The 27,678-nt window shown below is 44.2% G+C and overlaps 1 protein-coding gene and 1 long non-coding RNA gene across 3 annotated transcripts in view; one reads left to right on the forward strand and one right to left on the reverse strand.

Moving 5' to 3' along the window:
• On the reverse strand, positions 1-26,204 carry LOC116973651. The gene is made up of 3 exons (XR_004412100.1): positions 26,194-26,204; positions 22,653-22,656; positions 1-137 (listed from the first exon to the last, which is right to left on the reverse strand). It is a non-coding gene; the product is annotated as an uncharacterized LOC116973651 (long non-coding RNA).
• The window catches only part of grik2 (glutamate ionotropic receptor kainate type subunit 2), a 495,196-nt gene that overhangs the window by 265,879 nt on the left and 201,639 nt on the right, over positions 1-27,678 (forward strand). The window lies entirely within an intron of this gene.

Consider the following 27,678-nt stretch of genomic DNA (forward strand, 5'->3'; position numbering starts at 1 on the left):
GTCAGGGGTTATGGGGAGAAGGCAGGTGAATGGGGCTGAGAAGGATGGATAGATCATTCATGATCGAATGGTGGAGTAGATTTGATGGGCCGAATGGCCTAATTCTGCTCCTACAACTTATGAACTTATGAAAGGGCCTGTTTCCATGTTGTATCTCAGAACGATATCGAAACTGGGAAGATTTTTGATTTGCATACGAAAGTGGCTGTCCATACATTACAAACTTGCATTCATATTGAAACTTTATATTGATGACAAATGCAGAACAGTTCACTGAATAATATCAAATTAACTTGCCACTGAGTTGTATCGGAGATGTTAAAACCAGTGATTAAGCTTGTGGTCAACGAGGCAGTTCACTATGCACTGAATTCATGCCATCGATTTTTTGGTGATCAATATCCCGAGAAACTAATTTGTTAGGAATCCCTTGCCAATGTCTTTATCGGTTACAGAGATTTTGTTTTCAGCTTAAGCCCTGTCCCACTTTCACGGCCTAATTCACAACCTCTGCCGAGTTTGCTCCGGACTCATACTCGCAGCATGGTCGCCATGACGTCGTAGGAGGTCTTCCTCAAGATACAAGATACAACAAGATACGCATTTGGAGCTCCAGAGCGTTGGGCCGCTGCTCCAACATCATTGAGCGGTGATTTGGAGAGCTTCCAACGCGGGCGGCGCTGAACAACACCGCGGCGTCCTGGGACCATTTGCCGAGGGCCGCCAGCGTTGTATCTCCGCCCAGCGCAACCTCCGGTAGGAGGTGCCCGACTCGGATGTCTAGGCCACTGAGGAGGTCCTCCAGTCCCGATGTCGGTCTTCCATCACCCCGGCCACGGGTGAACATCGGGAACATTAGATTAGAGGAAGATGACTGACTTTGGTGCCTTCCTTCACAGTGGGAAACTTTTGATTCTGCTGTGTGGGGATGTTTTATGTTGAACTCTATCGTGTGTTGTGTTCTTTAATTTACTGTTTGGCTGTATGGTGATCACATTTCACTGTGCCAACTGGTACATGTGACAAATAAATGTATCTTGTATCTGGTAGGTAGGTCGTAGTAGGTCGCGATGCAAGTTGTAGATAGTCGTACGTGGTCGGAGCCAGTCGAAGGTAATAGCTCCGGGTTGAAAAATAGGTCAGTAGGAAAAAAATGTTATTTAAACAGCAGAACATTACCTCTGTCACTCCAAGGCATGTTCATTCATAGCTGGAGAGTGTTTTGGAGAGTAGACGCGTGTTTTAGAGATGGCACCAAAACGGCAGCAACGCAGGGGGAGGGCACAACCCTCAATAAAAACTGCCATGCAGGTGTTGCCCACCCAGGAGGAGGAGTGGCAGGAGGTGATGCCACAGGAGGTGATAGTGCAGGAGGAGGTAGCTCTGCATGAGAGACCCCTGGAGGAGGAGACCAGGGTGGTAGTATATGTCCCCACCACCACCCCATCCTTCACTGCCTCATTTGAAGGCAGCAAAGCAGCCCTTTCTCCTGTGTCTGACACAGCATCAGAGGCAGATGCCCCATTGGTGGTGAGGGAGGGCTGGAGGAAGGTTATGCCCTACACCTTCACCAGGCAGCAGGAGGGAGACCTTGAGGAATGGTTCCAGCAGAATGCCATCCTGTACGATAAGGAACATGAGGGGTACAGGGACAGGGAGAAGAATGGTATGCTTGCCATCCACTGCCCCACATGTGTGCTTAAAGTTCCATCTTTTGTCAAAGCCCAGCGCCACTCTCTTCCAGTCATCTGGTGTAGTGGGACAGTCCATCACATTATCTCCATTCACCCATTGAGACCTCTTCTGGTGCTTCCTCTTCATCCTTGCTCTTCCCTTTCTGCCTTTCTTAAAAGGCTGCTGAAGCAAAAGGGCTACTGCAAACAGCAGTAAAACGTACATGGTCGAAGCCAGTCTTCAACATAGTCGAAAGAGGTCTTCTTCATAGTCGTGGGAGGTCCTCAACTAAGTCGTAGGAGGTCGTAAACATAGTCGTGGAAGGTTGTAGGAGGTCGTAGGTTACCGCGACCTTGATTTCTTTAGGTCGTTTAAGGTCGTCAGAGGTCGCGAATTAGGTCGTGAAAGTGGGACAGGGGCTTTACTAAAATCCTTTACATTCAGTTAATGAACTTGAGCAAAAAATCACAATATGTCAGACTACATCATTTATATTTCAATCTATTATGACAATAGAAAGGTATTTGTATATTGTAAAAAGAGCATAAAAGACCCCACTCTGTTATTCCAGCATTTTGTGTCTATCCTTGGTGTGAACCTGCACCAGCTTCTGCCGTTCCTTCCTGCATATGAAGATGTGTCGGAAGGAATTCACTCCCATTAGGGAAATATCAGATTAGAGTGCAGGGATTTAAGTGAAAGGGGCAAAGCTTAAAGGAGATGTGTAGGGCAGGTATTTTACACAGAGTGTGGTGGATGCTTGGAACGCATTGCCAAGGAGGCAGATACGATAGTGGTCTTGAAGAGGTATTTATTTATTTATTTTTATTTTTATTTTTTTATATAACTTTAATTGTCATTCAGGTATACACATAGACAAAGTGCACATTGAACGAAATTTTGTTGCATTGACTCTTCAAGTAGCAGCAGAATATAACATTTATATCAGGCGATCAGTAAAAGTGCTTAGTGTGTCCATAAAAAGTACTTCATGTGCATAGTTCTGTAAAATAGATATGTAGGAAAGTTTTTAAAAGTGGCAATGTATAAGAAAGTTCTAGCCTCGGTTTGATTGTGAGTTCAATAGTCTTATGGCCTGGGGGATGACGCTGTTGCAGAACCTGGTTGTACCGCTCTTCATGCTGCGGTACCTCCTCCCAGAGTTCAGCAGTGTAAACAGTCCATATTGTGGGTGTGTGGGGGCTCTGGTAATGCCCTTAGCTCTTGTCAGGCAGCGTTTGTAACCAATGTCCATGGCTATGCTGGCAATAGAAGGATCTAGATTACACACATGCAGATGAGATTAGTTTATTCTGGTATTGTATCTGGCACAGACATTGTGATCCAAGGGGCCTGTTCCTGTGCTGGTCTGTTCTATGATCTATGATCTATGTTCATTAAGGCCCACACTGTAGGCACACCAAGAAGTTGAGCATGCTGTGTTAGATCGCAGTTCCCAGTGATAAACTGTCTAGAGCAGGACATGTACCTCCTAGTACTGTTGTAGGGAGAGATAATTACTTTCAACGGCCCAGTAATATTCATAGCAAAATTCAAGCAATGATTTGACAGCTTTTTGGGATGTAGAGTGTTACATCTCAGAACTAAAACAAAACTGGGAAGATTTTTGTTTTGCAAACGGAAGTGGCTGTTCTTACATAACACAACTTGCATTCATGTTGAAACTTTTTATTAATGAAAAATGCGGAACATTTCACTGAGTAATATCAAATTAACTTTGTCACTGAGTTGTATCAGAGATATTTTAACCAGTGATCAGGCTCGTGGTCAACGAGGCAGGTCACTGTGCACTGAATTCATGCCATTGATTTTGTGCTGATCTATATGTGGAGAAACTAATTTGATGGTGATCCTTCAACAGACCTAGTAATATTCATAGCATAATTCAAGTAGTGATTTGACAACTTTTTTTGGATGTCAAGTTAGCAAATTTGCAGATGACACTAAGCTGGGTGGCAGTGTGAACTGTGAGGAGGATGCTATGAGAATGCAGGGTGACTTGGACAGGTTGGGGGAGTGGGCAGATGCATGGCAGATGAAGTTTAATGCGGATAAATGTGAGGTTATCCACTTTGGTAGCAAAAACAAAGTCGTATGCTGATAGAATGGAGCAGCTGGGCTTGTACACTCTGGAGTTTAGAAGGAAGAGCGGGGATCTCATTGAAACGTATAAAATTGTTAAGGGCTTGGACACGCTAGAGGCAGGAAACATGGTCCCGATGTTGGGGGAGTCCAGAACCAGGGGCCACAGTTTAAGAATAAGGAGCAAGCCATTTAGAACGGAGACGAGGAAACACTTTTTCTCACAGAGAGTCGTGAGTCTGTGGAATTCTCTGCCTCAGAGGGCCTTGGAGGCAGGTTCTCTGGATACTTTCAAGAGAGAACTAGATAGGGCTCTTAAAAATAGCAGAGTCAGGGGATAGGGGAGAAGGCAGGAACGGGGTACTGATTGGGAATGATCAGCCATGATCACATTGAATGGCCGAAGGGCCAAATGGCCAACTCCTGCACCTATTGTCTATTGAGTGTTATTTAATACTGTAGTACTACTGAAATTGCTAACATTTGAAAAATCCCACAATTATGGAAGTTGTTTCATTATTTTTAAGTTTCATTGTTATCCTGTTCATCAGTTTATAAGTGACAGGAGAATTAGGCTGTTCAGCCCATCAAGTCTACTCCGCCATTCAAATATGGCTGATCTATCTCTCCCTCCTAACCCCATTCTCCTACCTTGCCTCCATAACCTCTGACACCCGTACTAATCAAGAACCTATCTCTGCTGTAAACATATCCATTGATGGTCTCCACAGCCTTCTGTGGCAATGAATTCCAAAGATTCACCACCCTCTGACTGAAGAAATTCCTCCACATCTCCTTCCTAAAGGTACGTCCTTTTATTCTGAGGGAGTGTCCTCTGGTCCTAGACTCTCCCAGTTGATCGATGACATAATGTGGGTCTCTGTGCTGATGTGACCTTTGCAACATCGAACCAACTCAGGGAAACATAGAAACATAGAAAATAGGTGCAGGAGTAGGCCATTCGGCCCTTCGAGCCTGCACCGCCATTCCATATGATCATAGCTGATCATCCAACTCAGTATCCCGTACCTGCCTTCTCTCCATACCCCCTGATCCCTTTAGCCACAAGGGCCACATCTAACTCCCTCTTAAATATAGCCAATGAACTGGCCTCAACTACCTTCTGTGGCAGAGAATTCCACAGATTCACCACTCTCTGTGTGAAAAAAGTTTTCCTCATCTCGGTCCTAAAGGATTTCCCCTCTATCCTTAAACTGTGACCCCTTGTCCTGGACTTCCCCAACATTGGGAACAATCTTCCTGCATCTAGCCTGTCCAACCCCTTAAGAATTTTGTAAGTTTCTATAAGATCCCCCCTCAATCTCCTAAATTCTAGCGAGTCCAAGCCGAGTCTATCCAGTCTTTCTTCATATGAAAGTCCTGACTTCCTAGGAATCAGTCTGGTGAACCTTCTCTGCACTCCCTCTATGGCAATAATGTCCTTCCTCAGAAAATGGAGCAATGTGAGCAAAACGGTACCCGGACGTGGCGCCGACGGACGAGAAACCAAAGCAAATAAGTGGAAGCCAACTAACCGAATGGAAACTAAGCCGAAACACCAACTAACCTAAAAATAAAGCTAATTGCTATAGAAATTGAAATCACACAGCTTGTTCTTAGATGGTCAATTTGAGCTCTCCCTAATCCCAGGAATCTTTCAGGTTACAGTCTAATCTTCAAAAAGAGGTTTTTACCCGAAACATCACCTATTCCTTTTCTCGAGCTGCTTGACCCGCTGAGTTACTTCAGCTTTTTGTGTCTATCTGCGGTGTAAACCAGCATCTGCAGTTCCTTCCGACACACTTTGTTACTACGCAGCCAAAACGTGGGATGCAAATTATATCCGTGTTCTGTCATTACCTATATAATGTAAATAACTTTATATTGATTTATGATTAGTACGGGTGTCAAGGGTTATGGGGAGAAGGCAGGAGAATGGGGTTAGGAGGGAGAGATTGGTCAGCCATGATTGAATGGCAGAAGAGACTTGATGGGCCGAATGGCCTAATTCTGCTCCTATCACTTATAAACTTATGAAGTAACTTTCTGAGTAGTATTCAAAGCAAACGTTACAGAGTTGATCAAATTTTCAAATAAAATCCTCCATGTATGGAATAAATCCATTATCGAGTCCAACTTTGTTACCAAATGATGCTACTGAAATAGTTTATCTGCACACATTGTTTTAAGCAAACAATTAATTGAGCTAAGCCATACAACCTCCTCCAAACAAATTATGATATGCATTTCAAGTATCGGGCTTCAGGAGGAGTTGATGGAATGCAAAACCTTTCTTCCTTTGAAAATCTTGCCTTTTTGAAAACAAAAGTATTCCTTGTTGAATTTACCAAGACAAAGGATTATTAATGGAATAGATAAGAGAACTGTGGAATGAATCACCTTTATTCTTTAATAACCTTGTACCAATGTCAAACTCTCACTGATTGAGTATAATATGAGTTTAATACAAAGCTGCCTTTAACTCTGCCCCAGGAACCTGCAACAACAGAAGAATATTAGCTCCTGGATCAGATGTTTACAGCTAATATATTAGCTCTGATGCCATCTTTCTCAGACGTTTTTAATTTGAGGCAAATAACGGTGTTCACGGTGGGGGCAGCGGTAGAGTTGCTGCCTGACAGCGAATGCAGCGCCGGAGACCCGGGTTCGATCCCGACTACGGGCGCTGTCTGTACGGAGTTTGTACGTTCTCCCTGTGATCTGCGTGGGTTTTCTCCGAGATCTTCGGTTTCCTCCCACACTCCAAAGACGTACAGGTTTGCAGGTTAATTGGCTTGTTAAATGTAAAAATTGTCCCTAGTGGGTGTAAGATAGTGTTAATGTGCGGGGATCGCTGGTCGGCGCGGACCCAAAGATCGAAAGGGCCTGTTTCCACGCTGTATCTCTAAACTAAATTAAACTAAACATTTATACCAAGCCAATTAACCTTTAGAAACATAGACATAGGAACATAGAAAATAGGTGCAGGAGTAGGCCATTCGGCCCTTCGAGCCTGCACCGCCATTCAATATGATCATGGCTGATCATCCAACTCAGTATCCTGTACCTGCCTTCTCTCCATACAAGGGCCACATCTAACTCCCTCTTAAATATAGCCAATGAACTGGCCTCAACTACCTTCTGTGGCAGAGAATTCCAGAGATTCACCACTCTCTGTGTGAAAAATGTTTTTTTCATCTCGGTCCTAAAAGATTTCCCCCTTATCCTTAAACTGTGACCCCTTGTTCTGGACTTCCCCAACATCGGGAACAATCTTCCTGCATCTAGCCTGTCCAACCCCTTATGAATTTTGTAAGTTTCTATACGATCCCCCCTCAATCTTCTAAATTCTAGCGAGTACAAGCCGAGTCTATCCAGTCTTTCTTCATATGAAAGTCCTGACATCCGAGGAATCAGTCTGGCGAACCTTCTCGGTACTCCCTCTACGGCAAGAATGTCTTTCTTTTGGAGTAACTCAGGGGGTTACCTACGAACCTGTATGCCTTTGTAGTGTGGGAGGAAACCGAAGATGTCAGAGAAAAACCACGCAGGTCACGGGGAGAACGTACAAACTCCGTACAGACAGCACCCGTAGTCAGGATCGAACCCGGGTCTCTGGCACTGTAACTCCACCGTTGCGCCACTGTGCCACCCTGAACTGAGTTAATACTGGGTCAAACCTATTTTTGATGGAATCTGTACAATTAGTGTGGAGGGTTCAAATGCCTCGTCCTCGTTCCTGCTCCCACCTAGGAATGTGGAGCTCTTGATCTCTATTTTAGGTTGCATTTCAGATGTTGTGTAAATGTAATATTATAATTCTGTTCCTGTTTCAGTGTAGCGCAGTGATGTTGAAATCTTTCAGACCCATTGAACCTTGTTTCTTGATTCAGGTGCAGAAACTGGAGGCTGCCATGAATAATACATGTCTCCACGGAGCTATAGGCAAGCTGTCCCTGGCTATCAGCTCCGTCAGTGACTCTGCTCTTTCATTCATCCGCAGCTCTGGTGATTTTGTTGCAAGTGACGACAAAACTAAAGACCGTCAACTTCAAAGGGGGAAACTGGAGTTGTTGAATGGAAAGAAAAGACAGTTTGGGGTGTGAAACAAACGGACAGGAGGGATGAAAGAGAGAAGTGAGACAAAGGGAAGGATGCAGAGATAGCTGTTTGAATGCTCACAGGTGACCAGTGATGGGAACACTGGTGCATAATGGGCAGCAATTCTGTTGCTGTCTGAACAGGTTCTATGCTTGATCATGCGAGATTCTTTCAAGTGCTTTGGTTTCCCCCTCCATCCCAGATATGTACCGGTCGTCTAACTGCTTCTTACCACTCACCCCTCTGGTGAAGATTAATGGCAATACAAAATCAAAAGGTTCTGGATGAACAAGTTGCAGGGAAAGACTCAAGGGCCTGTCCCACTTGGCGATTTTTATCGGCGACTGCCGGCGTCATATCAGGATCGTCAAAAGATTTTGACCATTCCAAAATCCAGCGGTGACAAAACAAATGTTGCGACACTTGAAAAAACACCGCGCGCCAATGCGTCGTCACGCCACGTCGCCGCCGCGAATTCTTCGATGACCTGATACATCAGTCAATGATGCCGGCAGTCGCCGAAAAAACTCACCAAGTGGGACAGGCCCTTAAGGAAAGACTTGTCATCATAATCAAAGGGCTGCCCCATCCTGGTCATTCCTTCTTCTCCCTGCTCCTGCCTGGCAGAAGGTACAGAAGCTTGAAAGTGCGCACCACAAGACAGGAACAGCTAGGACTACTGTCCGATTCACCCCATTGCGGGGGGTGGACATTGTCCATAATACTGACGCACTAGAATGCTCTACAATGCTGAGAAGTGTCTTCTGCACTCTGCATCTTCCCCTTTGCTCTATCTGTTGTACTTACGTTTGAACTGATTGTGTCTATGTATGGTAGATTTGATCTGTTTGGGACAGCATGCAAAACAAAGCTTTTCGCTGTACCTCACTGGTACTATCAAGAGGTTTAAGAAACATTTAGACAGGTACATGGACTGGACTGGTTGAAAGGGATATGGGCCAAACGCAAGCAGGTGGGACTAGTGTAGCTAGGACATGTTGGTCGGTGTGGGCAAGAGGCCAAAAGGCCCACTATAAGACTCTATGTCTCTATAACCTCAGTACATGTGACATTATTAAACCTAAACCTAAATACGATAATGGAGTTGATGGGACTGTTCAGAATGCAATCATACATTGTTATAAGTTGATGGTATGTGTTGCTCTTAACAACATCAAAGGCAGGGGAGGTGCAGAGAAATAGGCATTGAGGTCATATTCTTTGCTGGAACAAAGTCACTATTGACGGCATTGGAATCCAATCAACATTCCCTCTTCATTTTCATTACGCTTGATTACCATTAAAATTACGTTGTTCCACTTGAAATTATTGATAGCTTTTCCTCTTAAAGATATGAGTTCCACCAGATCTCAATTTTTTGAAGAGATGATGCAAAAAGGAAGTGAAATATCTGTTATCTTAAGTTTAGTTTAGTTTAGTTTAGAGTTGCAGCGTGGAAACAGGTATTTTGGACCACTGAGTCCGCGCCGACCAGCGATCCCCGCATATTACCACTATCCTACACACACTAGGGACAATTTTACATTTACCAAGCCAATTAGCCTACGGACTTGTACGTCTTTGGAGTGTGGGAGGAAACCGAAGATTTTGGAGAAAACCCACGCAGGTCACGGGGAGAATGTACAAACTCCATACAGACAGCGGCCGTAGTCAGGATCGAACCTGGGTCTCCGGCGCTGCAAGGCACCAACTCTACTGCTGCGTCACCATGGCCGCCCTCTTTGGAAATCACAAAGACACATTGAGGTACTTTACCCATTTGCAATGGCATGTATCAAAACTGGAGATACAGGGACTGTTCAGAATCTTACCCTTCAAGCAAGAATTTCATTGTCCTATACAGGGACACATGACAATAAACTCACTTGAACTTGAACTTGAACTTGAATCCCTTCCCAGCCTTGTCAATGGCACTGGATACAGACCTATCCTCTCCAAACTTTTATCATATCACTGACAGGTTCATGAGGCCAAACCTATCTGCATAATTTCATGTGATTGGGGCAGAATTAGGCTATTCGGCCCATCAAGTCTACTCCGCCATTCAATCATGGGCTGATCTATCTTTCCCTCCCAACCACATTCTCCTGCCTTCTCCCCATAACCCCTGACACCCGTATTAATCAAGAATCGTTCACTTTGCGCTCTAAAAATACCCCATGACTTGGCCTCCACTGCTGTCTCTGATCATGAATTCCACAGATTCACCAAAGATCATCTCGGACCACTGCCATCCAGCAAATCACCTTTTTCAGTCTCTCCCTTCGGGGAGGCGCCTCAGGTCACTTGCTACTAAAACCACCCGCTTTAAAAACAGTTTCTTCCCCTCAGCAATAAGAACTCTCAATTCCGTCCAATAATCAGACAATAATATGACTTTGATGTATACAGTGTCTTGTCTATGGTCTTTGTTTGTTCTTTTGCACTATGTATTGTTGGTGAGATTTGTGATTTGTGATGTGGTATGGATGCCCTTTATTACGGTGATCTGTGTTATTAGTGGTATGTAACAAAAGCAGTGTACCATCATGTACCGAACCCAAATACCACCAACCCTGGTTGCGTGGCAATTAAAGATTCTATTCTATTCTCTGACTGAAGAAATTCCTCTTCATCTCCATTCTAAAGGTATGGCCTTTTTGGTCTTAGACTCTCCCACTCCTCTCCACATCCACTCTTTCCAGGCCTTCACTATTCGGTAAGTTGAATGAGGTCCCCCTATCTGTGCTGGCTTCCAAACGTTGTGTTTTACTACCCTTTGGTAGTTCTACAGATTTTGTGCAAAAGCCCACCAAATGTTTTATTATTGTGTTTTATTCAGTGAAGCTTTGAAGTATGGTCCAAAGGAATTACATAGAAACCAAAAGTCCTCAAATTGCTTTGGTAGTCAATGAATTTTCATCAGAAGCATTTAGCTGCAAGCACTTATAATTGTTTGATCGCATTAGTGATATAGTAGGAAGCCTAAATGGCACTCTGTCTTCATTCATTCTATTTAGCAATCTGTTATGGAGATGATGCACAAGATGAATGAACCTCTCTTGGTTTTCGAATCTGAACTGTTCCAGATTGTAGTGAAGAACTATGTTGCAAATATGGGCGGCAGCGGTAGAGTTGCTGCCTTACAGCGCTTGCAGCACCAGAGACCCGGGTTCGATCCTGACTATGGGTGCTGTCTGTACGGAGTTTGTACGTTCTCCCGGTGACCCCGTGGGTTTTCTCTGAGATCTTTGGTTTCCTCCCACACTCCAAAGACGTACAGATTTGTAGGTTAATTTGCTTGGTGTATGTGTAAATTGTTCCCAGTGTGTGTGGGATAGTGTTAATGTGTGGGGATCGCTGGCCGTGCTGACTCGGTGGGCTGAAGGGCCTGTTTCCGCGCTGTATCTCTAAACGAAACTAAACTAAACTATATGCATACAGTAGCTAAGTCAAGTCAAATCAAGTCATGTTATGTAGTCTGAAGAAGGGATTTCTCGTTTCCCTTTTCCTTGACTCTCAGCCCGATGAAGGGTCTCAATGCGAAATGCCACCTATTCCTTTCTCCAAATGCGGGCAAATGGGACCTGCTTGGATGGGGCATCTTGGTCAGCATGGATGAGTTGGACCAAAGGGCCTGTTCCACACTGTACGACTCTATGACTATTTCAGGCATCTGTATTATATTGTTTTCCATTCATATTTCCTGGATATTTAGGAATTCCACAATGGTTGCCTTGGTTCCATTCCTCTTGCTTCTACTGGTAGGTGATAGTAACTGCCACAATGTGGTGCCAGACATTGGGGGCAGAAGGGCCTGTTCCTGTGCTGTACTGTTCTACGTTCTATGTTCTCCACATTACTTTGGATTCTGTGCAGAAAATTAATAAAATCTGTCCGATCCAGAGTTGTGAATCTGTGGAATTCTCTGCCACAGAAGGCAGTGGAGGGCATTTCACTGGATGTTTTCAAGAGAGGGTTAGACGTAGCTCCTTGGGCTAACGGAATCAAGGGATATGGGGAAAAAGGAACGGGGTACTGGATTTTGGATGATCAGCCATGATCATATTGAATGGCGGTGCTGGTTCGAAGGGCCGAATGGCCTACTCCTCTACCTATTTTCGAAGTTTCTATGATCCATTTTTCATTGCCTTGCTGATTTAATGAAACTGGCGATTCTATAGGTCTCTTCCACTGTTTTCAGATGCACCTGCTACATGACCTTGTTGAAGGCTTTGATCACAATGGTAGATAGTCTGATCATCTACCATTTTAACTTTTCAGTGTCCTCACATCCATGTTCTCATCTAGACGGTGCAAATGGACTTGGGAGTGCTGGTGCAAGATTCACAAAATGTTAATTTGCAAGTTGAATCGGTAGTAAGGAAGGCAAACACAATATTACCATTTATTTCGAGAGGACTGGAATACAAATCAGGGATGTAATGATGAGGCTCCATCAGGGCGCAGGTCAGACTGCATTTGGAGTATTGTGAGCAATTTGGGGCAATCTGAGGTATGTACTGGTGCTGGAGAGTGTCCAGAGGAGTTTTACAAGAATGATCCCAGGAATGAGTGGGTTGACATATGATGAGTGTTTGACAGCACTGGGCCTCTACTCACTGCAGTTTAGAAGACTAAGTTCATTGCAACTTACTGAATAGTGAAAGGCTTGGATAGAGTGGATGTGGAGAGGATGTTTCCACTAGTGGGAGAGCCTAGGACTACAGGTCAGAGCCTCAGGATTAAAGGACGCTCCTTCAGGAAGGAGATGAGGAGGAATTTCTTTCCTCAGGGGGTGGTGAATTTGTTGAACTCATTGCCAAAGATGGCTGTGGAGGCCAGATCAATGGATATTTTTTAATGCAGAGATAACTAAATTCTTGTTTAGCACGGGTGTCAGGGGTTATGGGGAGAAGGCAGGAGAATGGGGTTGAGAGGGAAAGATAGATCAGCCGTGATTGAATGGCGGAGTAGACTTGATGGGCCGAATGGCCTGACTCTGCTCCTGTCACTTATGAACTTATGAACGTAGACTATCTACTATTTTGATTTTCAATGTTCTCACGTAAAACCTAACTTTGTTTGTGATTAGGAAGACATCGTCTGCAGTTTTGAGGAGGCCGAGTTTGTACTCACAGGGACGTGCATGTGCCTTGCTTTGTATTGGGACGACAGATGGCACAATGGGCTAAGTGTTCGGCTGGCAACCGGAAGGTAGCCGGTTCGAATCCCGCTTGGAGTGCATACTGTCGTTGTGTCCTTGGGCAAGACACTTCACCCACCTTTGCCTGTGTGTGAATGTGTGTGAATGTGTGTGAGTGATTGGTGGTGGTCGGAGGGGCCGTAGGCGCAGATTGGCAGCCACGCTTCCGTCAGTCTGCCCCAGGGCAGCTGTGGCTACAGAAGTAGCTTACCACCACTGAGTGTGACTGAGGAGTGAATGAATAATGCGATGTAAAGCGCCTTGAGTATTAGAAAGGCGCTATATAAATCCCATCCATTATTATTATTATTATTGTTAGTTAAGTTGGGAGATACAGCATGGAAACAGGCTTTTGACCCATCGAGTCAGCGCCGACCAGCGATTACCAATTCACACTAGTTCTGTGTTAACCCACCTTTGCATCCGGGGCCGATTAACCTATGTAAATGAATCATTACACACGCGTAACTTTATAACAGTCTTTAATAAGGACAGAGAGTTAAACGATACATGCGTGGTCACTGACTCCAGTCTGCTACTGTACTGCGCAGAAGGAGAAGCAGGCGTTATTCTAAATGATACCTAAGGCGGGGTTAGTAGGGCTGAGGTAGCTATGTGATTGGTTGCATGCATAAGCCATCTACATCCTTCCCCTTAGAAGATTAAAGGGGGTTGGCCGAGCAAGTGCGCCAGCGCGCCTGCAGAGACACAGCCTTTTTTCCTGGTTCGCGACGAACTGGTCATCCAAGACGGTGTTATTGTTAAGGGCCACAAGGTCATGGTCCCCTCCTCCCTGTATGACAAGTACTACAGCGTGGCCCACAGCGGGCACCCGGGCGTTGATGCCACGATCGCCCACGCACAGTGCCAATTCTACCGGCCTGGAATGGCTAAGTACATTCGGGACCGTGTCTCGTCTTGCTCAACCTGCAACAGCCTTGCGCCCCACCAGCAAAGGCAGCCCCTTGGTTGCATGCATAAGCCATCTACAACCTACAAACCCCGGATGCCTTTGGGATGTGAGAGGAAACCAGGAGCACCCGGAGGAAACCCACTCGGTCACAGGGAGATCGTGCAAACTCCGCACAGATGGCACGCGAGGCCAGGATTGAACCCGAGTCACCGGCGCTGTGATTCAGCAGCTCTACCAGCTGTGCCACTGTGCCGCACCTGTGAACCACTACCCTGACCTGAGCTGAACTGAAGCCTCTCAAGGGCTGAAAATCAGTCTTGAAGGAGGGTCCTGACCCAAAGGTTGCCTATCCATGTTCTCCAGAGATGCTGCCTGACCCGCTGAGTTACTCCAGCACATTGGGTCCTTTTTTTGTAAACCAGCATCTGCAGTTCCATGTTTCTCCTTGAAAATAAGCAATTTGTTGTATGACTGCACAGTGATCTTAATCCATGTTTGAGGTTTGACCATCTTTTGTATTATTTTTATCAACTCATTTAAATCTGTATTTATGGATGATCAGCCATGATCACATTGAATGGCGGTGCTGGCTCAAAGGGCTAAATGGCCTACTCCTGCACCTATTGTCCTGCACCTATTGTCTATTGTCCATTATAGTAACGGTACTGATTCTTTGCACAGAGGTCCATTTGATGCATATTTTGAATATGTCACAGGACCAGAGACCCGGTTCATCCCTCCCCCACCCTAGTTCCCCAATTAGTTTCACTGTCCTCCTGATTAATTTGACTGATTCTATGCCTCGTTGTCCGCTTCCCCTCAGCTAACAATGAACCATTCAACATTTCCTTGAACATCGTCTGCTTTGATCTGTTGTTTTCACACCTCACCCATATCTCAATAAACAATAGACAATAGGTGTAGGTGTAGGTGTAGGTGGGACGGCAGATGGCACAATGGGCTAAGTGTTCGGCTGGCGACCGGAAGGTGGCCGGTTCGAATCCCGCTTGGAGTGCATACTGTCGTTGTGTCCTTGGGCAAGACACTTCACCCACCTTTGCCTGTGTGTGAATGTGTGTTGAGTGATTGGTGGTGGTCGGAGGGGCCGTAGGCGCAGATTGGCAGCCACGCTTCCGTCAGTCTGCCCCAGGGCAGCTGTGGCTACAGAAGTAGCTTACCACCACCGAGTGTGACTGAGGAGTGAATGAATAATGCGATGTAAAGCGCCTTGAGTATTAAAAAGGCGCTATATAAATCCCATCCATTATTATTATTATTATTAGGTGTAGGCCATTTGGCCCTTCGAGCCAGCACTGCCATCTCTAATCTCCAATCTCCCTCTCCCCTGGAGAAGAGCCTCGACCTGAAACATCGCCGACTAGGAAAAGAGGAGATGCAGCGAGACCTGGGTGTCATGGTACACCAGTCATTGAAAGTGGGCATGCAGGTGCAGCAGGCAGTGAAGAAAGCGAATGGTATGTTAGCTTTCATAGCAAAAGGATTTGAGTATAGGAGCAGGGAGGTTCTACTGCAGTTGTACAGGGTCTTGGTGAGACCACACCTGGAGTATTGCGTACAGTTTTGGTCTCCGAATCTGAGGAAGGACATTATTGCCATAGAGGGAGTGCAGAGAAGGTTCACCAGACTGATTCCTGGGATGTCAGGACTGTCTTATGAAGAAAGACTGGATAGACTTGGTTTATACTCTCTAGAATTTAGGAGATTGTGAGGGGATCTTATAGAAACTTACAAAATTCTTAAGGGGTTGGACAGGCTAGATGCAGGAAGATTGCTCCCGATGTTGGGGAAGTCCAGGACAAGGGGTCACAGCTTAAGGATAAGGGGGAAATCCTTTAAAACCGAGATGAGAAGAACTTTTTTCACACAGAGAGTGGTGAATCTCTGGAACTCTCTGCCACAGAGGGTAGTCGAGGCCAGTTCATTGGCTATATTTAAGAGGGAGTTAGATGTGGCCCTTGTGGCTAAGGGGATCAGAGGGTATGGAGAGAAGGCAGGTACGGGATACTGTAGGTATGTTGCAAAGCCTACCTGAAGCGTCGTTGAAAATCTGCCGCTGCAGGTGTGCGCGATTTTGGCGCCGTTTAGAGGGGGGCGGGTTTAAAACGCGATTTTCTCTAGGCTGTTCAAATCGAAGATGTTCAGCCTAGTTAATTATTAACGAAAAATCGCTGGAAGACCCCGTCACAAAAGCTATTATTAGTTTTAAAGGCCTCGTATAATAGTTATAGTAGTTTAAAAATCAATCTCTAAACCCGCGACCGCCAGCAACCGCAGGGTCTCATAAAACAAATATCTGAAGTTAGGCTGTATATTTTTACATTAAAAAGGGCTTCTAAAGAACCCTTTATACAAAGTTTAATATTGCGAGAAGCTCATTTTGGGCCCATTATATCCCGCAGTATTTTTCTCGGCATTTGGGGCACAAATCTACCGCAATGTGAACGTTCTAAACCAGCGCGTTCCACGGGGACCCACTGGAAAGCTGATTTAAATGGGCATTTATTTACAGCAATTGAGCACTAAATTCCTTCCATTTGGCCTATAAATTAATGTAAATGAGATTTAAAAATCATGTTTTATTGTGAATTATTTGTGAATATTATTTGGACATTTAGGCTATTTAAAAATGTTAATCATTTATTAAGAAATGGATAGATGTTTAGATCTAGTAATTGAAGTCTGAAATTAGCTACAATTAGGTAACTAACTAATTATATGCTTTAATTTCAGGTCATCCAAGTAAGATTATTTTATATTTATTTCAGAATGCTTCAATCTATGATAACTGAAAATTTCATTCAGTTCTCTTAATTTTCAAGAAAGTTATGGGCTTTTGACTGTTCACGATCACAGCTTTTTTGTTATGTCCATAGAAAATCAATAGGGAACAAGATGCTCATTTCCGAGTATGAAAATGGCCATAACTTTTTAAATACTTGAGATATGAAAGTGAATTAGGTGTCAAATTAAACTTATTTTTATGCTTTATCTGATGGGATAAATTACAGACTTGATTTTTAAAATCTCAAAATTTTGTAACATTGCTAGATACTGAGTTGGATGATCAGCCATGATCATATTGAATGGCGGTGCAGGCTCGAAGGGCCGAATGGCCTACTCCTGCACCTAATTTCTATGTTTCTATGTTTCTATGTATATCCATGTCATTCTCTACAAAAACATCAAATGGCAAGAGCAAATAAAATCCAAGCCTGATTACCCACATATAATGGAAATATTTCAACTTTACATTTCACGTTTATGCAGTCATCCGCCTGCGGAAATGCAGTAAGAAACATTAATGATCGCTGTGGCAGTAAAAATCACTCAATCAAATCACACTAGTTAACTCAAGTCCTTATGCCAATTCCTGCATTTATGTGTATTTTAGGTTTATTTTTCCAAAACGCTTCAGCCTGTGATCAATTTTATTTCCACTGCAAGCAAACAGACCTTTTAATTTGGTTTAGAGACACAGCATGGAAACAGGTCCTTTGGTCTGCTGCATCCTCGCCGACCAATGATTACACCTGAGATAGACACAGAAAGCAGGAGTAATGCCCCTGTCCCACTTAGGAAACCTAAACGGAAACCTCTGGAGACTTTGCGCCCCACCCAAGGTTTCCGTGCGGTTCCCGGAGGTTGCAGGTGGTTGCCAGAGGTTGCAAGTAGTGGAAGCAGGTAGGGAGACTGACAAAAACCTCCGGGAACTGCACGGAAACCTTGGGTGGGGCGCAAAGTCTCCAGAGGTTTCTGTTCAGGTTTCCTATGTGGGACAGGGGCATAACTCCGTGGGTCAGGCAGCATCTCGGGTGAAAAGGAATAGGTGACGTTTCGAGTCGACACCTATGCAGTGCTAGTTCTATGTTATCCCTACATACTAGGGTGAATTTATAGAAGCCCGGCCTATCGAGTCCACTCCATGGCTGATCTCTGCTTCCTAATCCCATTTTCCTGCCTTCTCCCCTTAACCCTTGACACCCGTTTTAATCAAGAATGTGTCTATCGCTGCCTTAAAAATATCCACCGACTTGCCCTCCACATCCCTCTGTGACAATGAGTTCCACGGATTAACTACCCTCCGACTAAAAAAGTTCCTTCTCACCTCCTTTCTAAAAGAGCGCCCTTTAATTCTGAGGCTGTGACCTCTGCTCCTAGACTCTCCCACCAGCGGAAACATCCTTTCCACATCCACTCTATCTATGCCTTTCATTATTCTGTAAGTTTCAACAAGGTCCCCCCTCAACCTTCTAAACTCCAGCGAGTACAGTCCCAGTGCCGTCAAACACTCATCATATGCTAACCCACTCAATTCCTGCGATCAAAAACATTAAAACGATTTGATAAAAAATAATAGAAAAGTCAAATGTCAAATATGCTTTAAGATAAAGCATTCAGGTTTAATGGACAGCAGTGATCTTTAATTACCGTAGGTTTGTACATATATGAATGTAAAGTGCCATCGTCCTTGCATTACATTGAGATCTGCCTCACCATGACAACAAGAACACTGATGTCAGGATGCTATTCATTGAATCCAGCTCCACCTCTATCATCATAACACCAAATAAATTCACCTCTAAACTCCGGGACCTTGGTGTTAGGGCCTTCATCCGCAATTGGCTTCTGGACATTCAGACCAGCAAACTTCAATCAGTTAGAATTGGTCATGACATTTCCTCGAAGACCAGGGGACATAGAGTTAAAGTGAGGGGGGGGGGAAAGGTTTGATAGGTACCTGAGAGGTAACTTTTTCACGCAAAAGCTGGTGGACGTGTGGAACGAGGTGCCGGAAGAGGTAGTTGAGGCAGGTACTATTGCGACGTTTAAGAAATAATTAGACAGGTACATGGATAGGACATGTTTAGAGGGATGTGGGCCAAACGCAGGCTGGTGGGACTAGTGTAGCTGGGACATGTTGGCCGGTGTGGGCAAGTTGGGCCGAAGGGCCTGTTTCCACACTGTATGACTCTATGACCACCCGGATCTATAACTCTAGTCGTGTGCTCAGTCCCCTGCCCGTCTCCCCTGTATGCTCATGATGGTTTGGCCGAGTTCAGTGCCAACTCAAATTAAATTACATTTTGTTTAGAGAAATCTAAATTAAATTTAATTTTGCTTAAAGGGCCTGTTTTGTGAAAACAGGCCCTTTGGACCACCGAGTCCACGCCGACCATTGATCACTCACTCACACTATTTCTACTATTTCTCTCATCCTTCTAAACTCCAGAGTGTGCAAGCCCAGCTGCTCCATTCTCTCAGCATATGACAGTCCCGCCATCCCTGGAATTAACCTTGTAAACCTACGCTGCACTCCCTCAATAGCAAGAATGTCCTTCCTCAAATTAGGGGACCAAAACGGCACACAATACTCCAGGTGTGGTCTCACTAGGGCTCTGTAAAACTGCAGAAGGACCTCTTTGCTCCTATATTCGATTCCTCTTGTTATAAAATTCAGAAAATTCCAGAAGATTAGTCAAGCATGATTTCCCCTTTGTAAATCCATGCTGACTCGGACCCATCCTGTTACTGCTATCCAAATGTTTGGCTATCTCATATTTTATGATTGACTCCAGCATCTTCCCCACCACTGATGTCAGGCTAATTGTTCTATAATTCCCTGTTTTCTCTCTCCCGCCTTTCTTAAAATTCGGGCTACAGTTGGCACAATGGGCTAAGTGTTCGGCTGGCAACCGGAAAGTAGCCGGTTCGAATCCCGCTTGGAGTGCATACTGTCGTTGTGTCCTTGGGCAAGACACTTCACCCACCTTTGCCTGTGTGTGAATGTATGTGAATGTGTGTGAGTGATTGGTGGTGGTCGGAGGGGCCGTAGGCGCAGATTGGCAACCACGCTTCCGTCAGTCTGCCCCAGGGCAGCTGTGGCTACAGAAGTAGCTTACCACCACCGAGTGTGACTGAGGAGTGAATGAATAATGCGATGTAAAGCGCCTTGAGTATTAGAAAGGCGCTATATAAATCCCATCCATTATTATTATTATTACATTATCCCACTTTTTAATGCTTCTGTGTTTCTTTCTATGTTTTTCATCCACTCTCTGCACACCAGGAACAATTTTACAGAAGCCAAATGTCACTCTCACCGTAAAAATATATAGTCTTGCTCTTGCCATAGAGTTATTGAGTAAAACTGTAAATTGTCCCTGGTGTGTCGGATAGTGTTAGTGTACGGAGTGATTGCTCCTTGGCATGGACTCGGTGGGCCAAAGTGCCTTTTTCCGCACTGTATTTCCAAAGTCTAAACCTACTGGGGGCTAAAAGGTCAGTTCCTGAGCTGTTCTATGTCAGCCCTAAAAGGCCCAGCATGTTTCTTGTCTCCTTATCAAAACCTGCTGTAACAGAGGGAGGATAAATATTATGAAACACAATTATTCAGCTGGCAAAAATGTCACCAACCATTTCAGTTCAGTTTAGTTTATTGTCACGTGTATCGAGGTACAGTGCAAAGCTTTTGTTGCGTGCTAACCAGTTAGAGGAAAGACAATACATGATTACAATCAAGCCATTTTCAGGGAGCCATGATAAGGGAATAACGTTTAATGCATGGTAAAGCCAGCAAAGTCCGATCAAAGATTGTCCGAGGATCACCAAAGAGATAGATAGTAGTTCAGCACTTGCTCTCTGGTTGTGGTAGGATGATTCATTTGCTCCTATGTTAATTGCCATGTTGTGGCCCACTGCATGTCAAAGGCTCTAACAATGTTAATAGTTTGAACTTCAATTAGTTGCTATTATCTTTAACTAGGGTTGGGTTCAATATAAATCATAATATAAATACAGCTATGGTTCCATCAGAATGGAGGGTAGAGGTCACTGTGCCAAAATGAAAATGCTGATCTGCTCTGTTATAATTGTGCAATTATTATGATCCAGAGGTATGATATTGTTAACAGGGAAATAAACATAATTGCTGGATTGCCCAGATTGCTGCTTGCTGGCTATTTGAAAGGTTTTTGTGTCTGCAAAGCTGGAGTTGTTGTTGTGTGTCGGAAAGAACTGCAGATGCTGGTTTACTCTAAGGATAGACACAAAATGCTGGAGTAACTCAGCAGGACAGGCAGCATCTCTGCATCTCTTGACCTGAAACGTCACCCGTTCCTTCTCTCCACAGATGCTGCCTTTCCCCCTGAGTTAGTCCAGCATGTTGTGTCTATATTTGGAGTTGTTGTTGATTCCCTTAAAATGCAAATGCAGTTCCACTGGAATTATTTTTAAGTAACTGCCAAATTGTGGTTCCTGGGTTCCTGATGTAGTGATTTAGAGTTTATGTTTGGGTGGCAGGTATAAAACTGTTTCATTTTTGCTGGCATGAAGTATTTGTTTAATTTTACCTCTCACGCTCGATGCATATCTGGCTATATATAGCCACAAGACGGCACTGACTTTAGACTTTACTTTGGGCTTTAGAGATACAGCGCGGAAACAGTCCCTGCTGCCCACGAGTCGGCGCCGCCCAGCGTTCACCTCCGTACACTAGCACTATCCTACACACGACGGCCAATTTTACAATTTTTACCGAAGCCAATTAACCGACCAACCTGTACGTCTTTGGAGTGTGGAAGTAAACCGGAGCTCCCAGAGAAAACCCACGTGGTTGCGGGGAGAACTTACAAACTCCGTACAGACAGCACCCGTAGACAAACCCCGGTCCCTGGTGCTGTAATGCCCCTGTCCCACTTAGGAAACCTGAACGGAAACCTCTGGAGACTTTGCGCCCCACCCAAGGTTTCCGTGCGGTTCCCGGAGGTTTTTGTCAGTCTCCCTAATGGTCGAAAGTGGTTTCCGCTTCTTCTATGATACGGCGATTATTTCAAAAAATTCAAAATCGGCCGTGACTAAAAATAGGTTGCCCTTTTAAAAATCGGTAATTTTTTATTCAAAGCCGGTTGCGATGCTAGTTGAAGGTGGTTGCCGGAGGTTGCCGGTAGTGGAAGCAGGTAGGGAGACTGACAAAAACCTCCGGGAACCTCCGGGAACCGCACAGAAACATTGGGTGTGGTGCAAAGTCTCCAGAGGTTTCCGTTCAGGTTTTCTAAGTGGGACAGGGGCATTAGGAAGCAACTCTACTACTATGCAACTGCGCTTTTCTGCACGTGCACTAAAACATTGGAATTGTTGGGTTAGAGTACCTTAAGGAGTCAGGGGTTATGGGGGAGAAGACAGGAGAATGGGGTTGCGAGGGAAAGATAGATCAGCCATGATTGAGTGACAGAGTAGACTTGATGGGCCAAATGGCCTAATTCTGCCCCTAGAACCTATGAGCTTATCAACATATCATGTTTGAATTACATCCACAATTTACTTTTAAGAATTTAGCATTGACATTGGATTATTTCTTGATTACTATTTAATTTGAAGTTCAGATTTCACCCCAAATAATTGTCAATAATATGAAGGAATCTTCAATAGATGCCACCAAACATCCTTATGTTGGCATAAAAACGTGCAATAATGCACAAAAACTAATCTTCCTTTACATTTATTTAATAACGTGAGTATGTATAGAAATTAAAGCTGCATAAGAACATGTCAGACTGAGGTTTCAGCAGTTAGTCATCCTAGCACAACCAGAGAGCAGTGCTGAACTACCAGCTACCTCTTTGATGACTCTCGGACTATCCTTGATCGGACTTTGCTGGCTTAGCCTTGCACTAAACGTTATTGTCAATGAGCAACCATGATCATATTAAACGTTATTCCGATATCATGTATCTATACACTGTAAATAGCTCGATTGTAATCATGTATTGTTTTTCTGCTGACTGGTTAGCACGCAACAAAAGCTTTTCACTGTACAGGTGCTCCATCGACCTACGATCCAATAAACCCATCATAAATCGAAAATATCGTAAGCCGAAAACAAATTTAAAACAATTTGATCACGTGACTGGAAGTGAGCTGCGGCTCGCTGCATTTGCACCATCGTATAACGGGAAGCATCTGTACACGTGACAATAAACAAAACGAAACAAAAATAAATATGAAGTTCCTCCACATGTGCAAATTTCAGACAACATCTCAAAGCATTTATTTTTCTGATGATTGAAACAGGCGCTAATTTTGTATTATTAGCCAAGTGATGAGAGTAAAGGAACAGATTATCATTATGACACCACTATGAAAGATTCTACCATACACGGTGCATGCATCTGCAAATGCTTTTTCACTGTATTGCCTAGCTTTTCCAATCAATATTAATGTTTCAGGAGTCATTTTACAAAATCATTGTTGATATTTTTGTTACTGTGCCATTAACCATGCACGACATCCCTCCCGTCCCCTAATAGCTACATATTCTTAATATTGGTTTGATTTATTAGTCTATTTGAATGTTGCTTCCAACTGCAGGAGTACTGTTACAGAGCATTAGGCTGACTGATTTCCAATTGGATATTAATATTTGGATATTATCCTACGAAGGGAAGCAGAGCAAAAAATATATATTTTTGTTTTTCTACGTGTGAGAGTTAAAGAATAGTTTTCAAACTAATAACTTTTATAACCAGTGCTCTGTATGTTTATAACATTGCAGAAATCTATGGATTAGGAATTAAAGGCCAAGTTTATAAGGAAATTGGAGGAGCAGCACCTCATATTTCGCTGGGGCAGTTTGTACCCCAGCGGTCTGATCAATTACTTCTCTAATTTCAGGTAGTCCTTACTGTCTCCTCCCCTTCTCAGCTCTCCCTCAGCCCTCTGGCTCCTCCTCTTCCTTTCTTCTTCCCGCCCCCCCACCCTCACATCAGTCTGAAGAAGGGTTTCGGCCCGAAACGTTGCCTATTTCCTTCGCTCCATAGATGCTGCTGCACCCATTGAGTTTCTACAGCATTTTTGTCCACCTTAGACTTTCCAGCATCTACAGTTCCTTCTTAAACACCAAGTTTAGTTTAGTTCAGTTTGTAGTTTTCAAGATACAGTGTGGAAACAGGCTATTCGGCCCACCAATTCCACACCGACCAGCGATCACCCATACACTAGATCGATTCTGCACACTAGGGACAATTTTTATAGATGGCAATTAACCTACAAACCTGCACATCTTTAGAATGTGTGAGGAATCCGGAGCACCCGGAGAAGTTCCGTGTGGTCTCAGGGAGAATGTATAAACTCCGTACAGACAGCACCTGTGGTCAGGATGTTGTACTACTGTGCTGTCCGCATATATCATTCCATAAAAGCAGCCTCCAATCAGCGTGTCTGGGGCAAAATATAAACGTCTCGTTTTATTTATTTTTTGTGTGAGATTTTTACACAGAGAGTGGCGTGTGTGTGCAACACATCTCTGGGGTGGTGGTGGAGGCAGATACAAGAGTAGCATTGCAGAGGCTTTTGGGGAGGCAGGGTTTGGAGGGATATGGATGATGTGCTGGTGAAGGGGATTCATTTATCTTGGCATCATGTTCAGCGCGGACATCATGGGCCGAAGGGGGCTGCTCCTGTGGTGTATTGTTCTATATTCTATTGGTGGAGCACAATCCTCCCCTCAATTGCAAGTAACACATACACTCACACGCACACACACACACGCACACACACACACACACACGCACACACACACACACACACACACACACACACACACACACACACACACACACACACACACACACACACACACACACACACACACTCACACACTCATACATACACTCATACACACACACACACACACACACACACACACACACACTCACACACACACACATATACACACACACACACACTCACACACACACACATATACACTCACACACACTCACACTCACATACACACACTCACACTGACACTGACACTCACACCCACTGACTCACACACCATATATATGACAGCTTTCTTGAATCTACTCACATGGCTGAGCACGGCCTCTCCACTGTGGGGCTTCCGCAATCAGCGGTACTTCCACAATCAGCGTGATCTCTGCACTTATTGGAAATTACGCAATCACCATGACCTCTGCACTCACCGGAAATTATGCAATCAGCGCGACCTGTCCACTAAGCTCAAGTCACAAAATGAGCGGGACTTTTGGACTAAACACAGTCGGACCTAATAAAGCATTTATTCCTTCCAAACACAGTCGGACCTAATAAAGCATTTATTCCTTCCAAACACAGTCGGACCTAATAAAGCATTGCAGTTTCAAGCACAAGCAGGGCAGCAGGCCAAACAACTCATGGCATTGTCATTTCATTTCATTTCGTTTCCTTTCATTTCATTTCATTTCATTTTCAATTAAGCATTGCACTTTCAAGCACAGGCAGGTCAGCAGGCCGAACAACTCATGGCATAGTCATTAAGGGCTAACAAATCATTTATTGCAAGTATGTTGCAGACTCACAGTTCAGTTGATTGACAGCTTAGAATGACCATTGTGGCCTCTCCATCATGATCTTGCAGAGTGACCGACTCACGTCCAGGCATCCGGGGTTTTATAGTCCTGCCCCACCACCACCACCACCACCCCCCCCCCCCTGGAAGGGGCGTTACCTTCTTTGTGGTGATTGACAGGCGAGAGGACCAATCAGCTGATCTCAAGATTTTTTAAACACTCATACCTTTTTTATTTTTCATCAATGTGAAAATTCCTCAGGGCTGGCTCAGCGGAGGACGACTGTGAGTAAGATGGCCAAAAATCACAGCGATACATGTTAGGATTTTTTTCTAAAATCAATTTACAGCGCAGACAGAAAGTGGTAAAGATGAGGCTTTTAATTATATTAATATATATACATATATATAAATAAATAAACAAAACTACTTTCATTTACATGACATTACTGTATCCCAAACATTATGGTGCACTGAAATGGGGGGACTATGTATAAATACTGCTGTAATTTCTAAATGGTGAAACCAAAATGTATAAAAATGTATATTTGTGTGTGTGCGTGAATGAAAATTACATGTGTGTGTGTGTGTTGGATAGTGTGTGTGTGTGTGTATACATGGCAATAGACAATAGGTGCAGGAGTAGGCCATTCGGCCTTTTGAGCCAGCACCACCATTCAATATGATCATGTCCACTCATCCACAATCCTTCTCCCCATATCCCCTGACTCTGCTATCTTTAAGAGCGCTATCTAGCTCTCTCTTGAAAGTATCCAGGCAACCAGCCTCCACTGCCCTCTGTTGCAGAGAATTCCACAGACTCACAACTCTCTGTGTGAAAAAGTGGTTCCTCATCTCCGTTCTAAATGGCTTACCACTGATTCTTAAGCTGTGGCCCCTGGTTCTGGAGTCCCCCAACATCGGGAACATGTTTCCTGCCTCCAGCGTGTCCAAACCTTTAATAATCTTTAATGTTTCAATAAGATCCCCTCTTCCCTCTAAATTCCAGAGTGTACAATCCCAGCTGCTCCATTCTCTCAGCATATGAGAGTCCCGCTATCCCGGGAATTAACATTGTGAACCAACGCTGCACCCCCTCAATAGCAAGAATGTCCTTCCTCAAATTTGGAGACCATAACTGCACACAATATTCCAAGTGTGGTCTCACTATGGCCCTGTACAACTGCAGAAGGATATGTGTATACATATATATATATCTGTATATACATAAACATATGTACTTTGAAGTGCTTTGTTGGATTAATAATTTAACATTTGATCATGTGCTGCATGGAATCGATTTGACGATGTCTCTTGAATGAAATAACTGCTTTTAATCAAAGTTTTAATGTCACTGTTCAAATGTCCCTCTTAAATCATATTGCCTTGTTTTACCTTGTTTTTATATTTAAATGTCTTCTAAAATGGCGGTGGACTGCCAGCACTGAGCAGTGGGATGGAGGGCCTGTTTCCCTGCTGAATTAATCTATGACTCCATGACTATGTCATGTTGTCACTTGTGGGCGGAGCACCAAGGCAAATTCCTTGTATGTGAATACTTGGCCAATAAACGTATTCATTCATTCATTCATTCATTCATTCATTCATTCATTCATTCATGCACTATGAAACATTTGTTGGGCTATTATTCTGACCCATGGTTAATTCTTCTCGAGGTCTTTAGTTTGGCTTTTGCAATCTTTTATAAAGTCACGTTTATTCTTGGTGGCTCATAATCATTATCAAATTGCCGCTCAAACTCATTTAGGGCGGCTCGGTGGCGCAGCGGTAGAGTTGCTGCCTTACAGCGCCAGAGACCCGGGATCCATCCTGACTATGGGTGCTGTCTGTATGGTGTTTTAACGTTCTCCCCGTGACCTGCTTTTGTTTTCTCTGGGTGCTCCAGTTTCCTCCCACACTCCAAAGACATATTGGCTTGTCAGATAAATAGCTTGGTAAAATTGTAACTTGTCCCTAGTGTGTAGGACAGTGCTAATGTACGGTGATCGCTGGTCGGCACGGACTTGCTGGGCCGAAGGGCCTGTTTCTGCACTGTATCCCTAAACTAAACTAAACTAAACTCAACTAAGCTCACTAGTTAAGGTTGATTCACTACTGCTGTTAGCTTTCATTGGTTAAACTAATCCCCCTGTCCCACTTAGGAAACCTGAACGGAAACCTCTGGAGACTTTGCGCCCCACCCAAGGTTTCCGTGCGGTTCCCGGAGGTTGCAGGTGGTTTCCGGAGGTTGCAGGTAGTGGAAGCAGGTAGGGAGACTGACAAAAACCTCCGGGAACCTCCGCGAACCGCACG

This window comes from Amblyraja radiata, chromosome 5 (assembly GCF_010909765.2).
Source record: "Amblyraja radiata isolate CabotCenter1 chromosome 5, sAmbRad1.1.pri, whole genome shotgun sequence".
Classification (NCBI taxonomy): Eukaryota; Metazoa; Chordata; class Chondrichthyes; order Rajiformes; family Rajidae; genus Amblyraja; species Amblyraja radiata.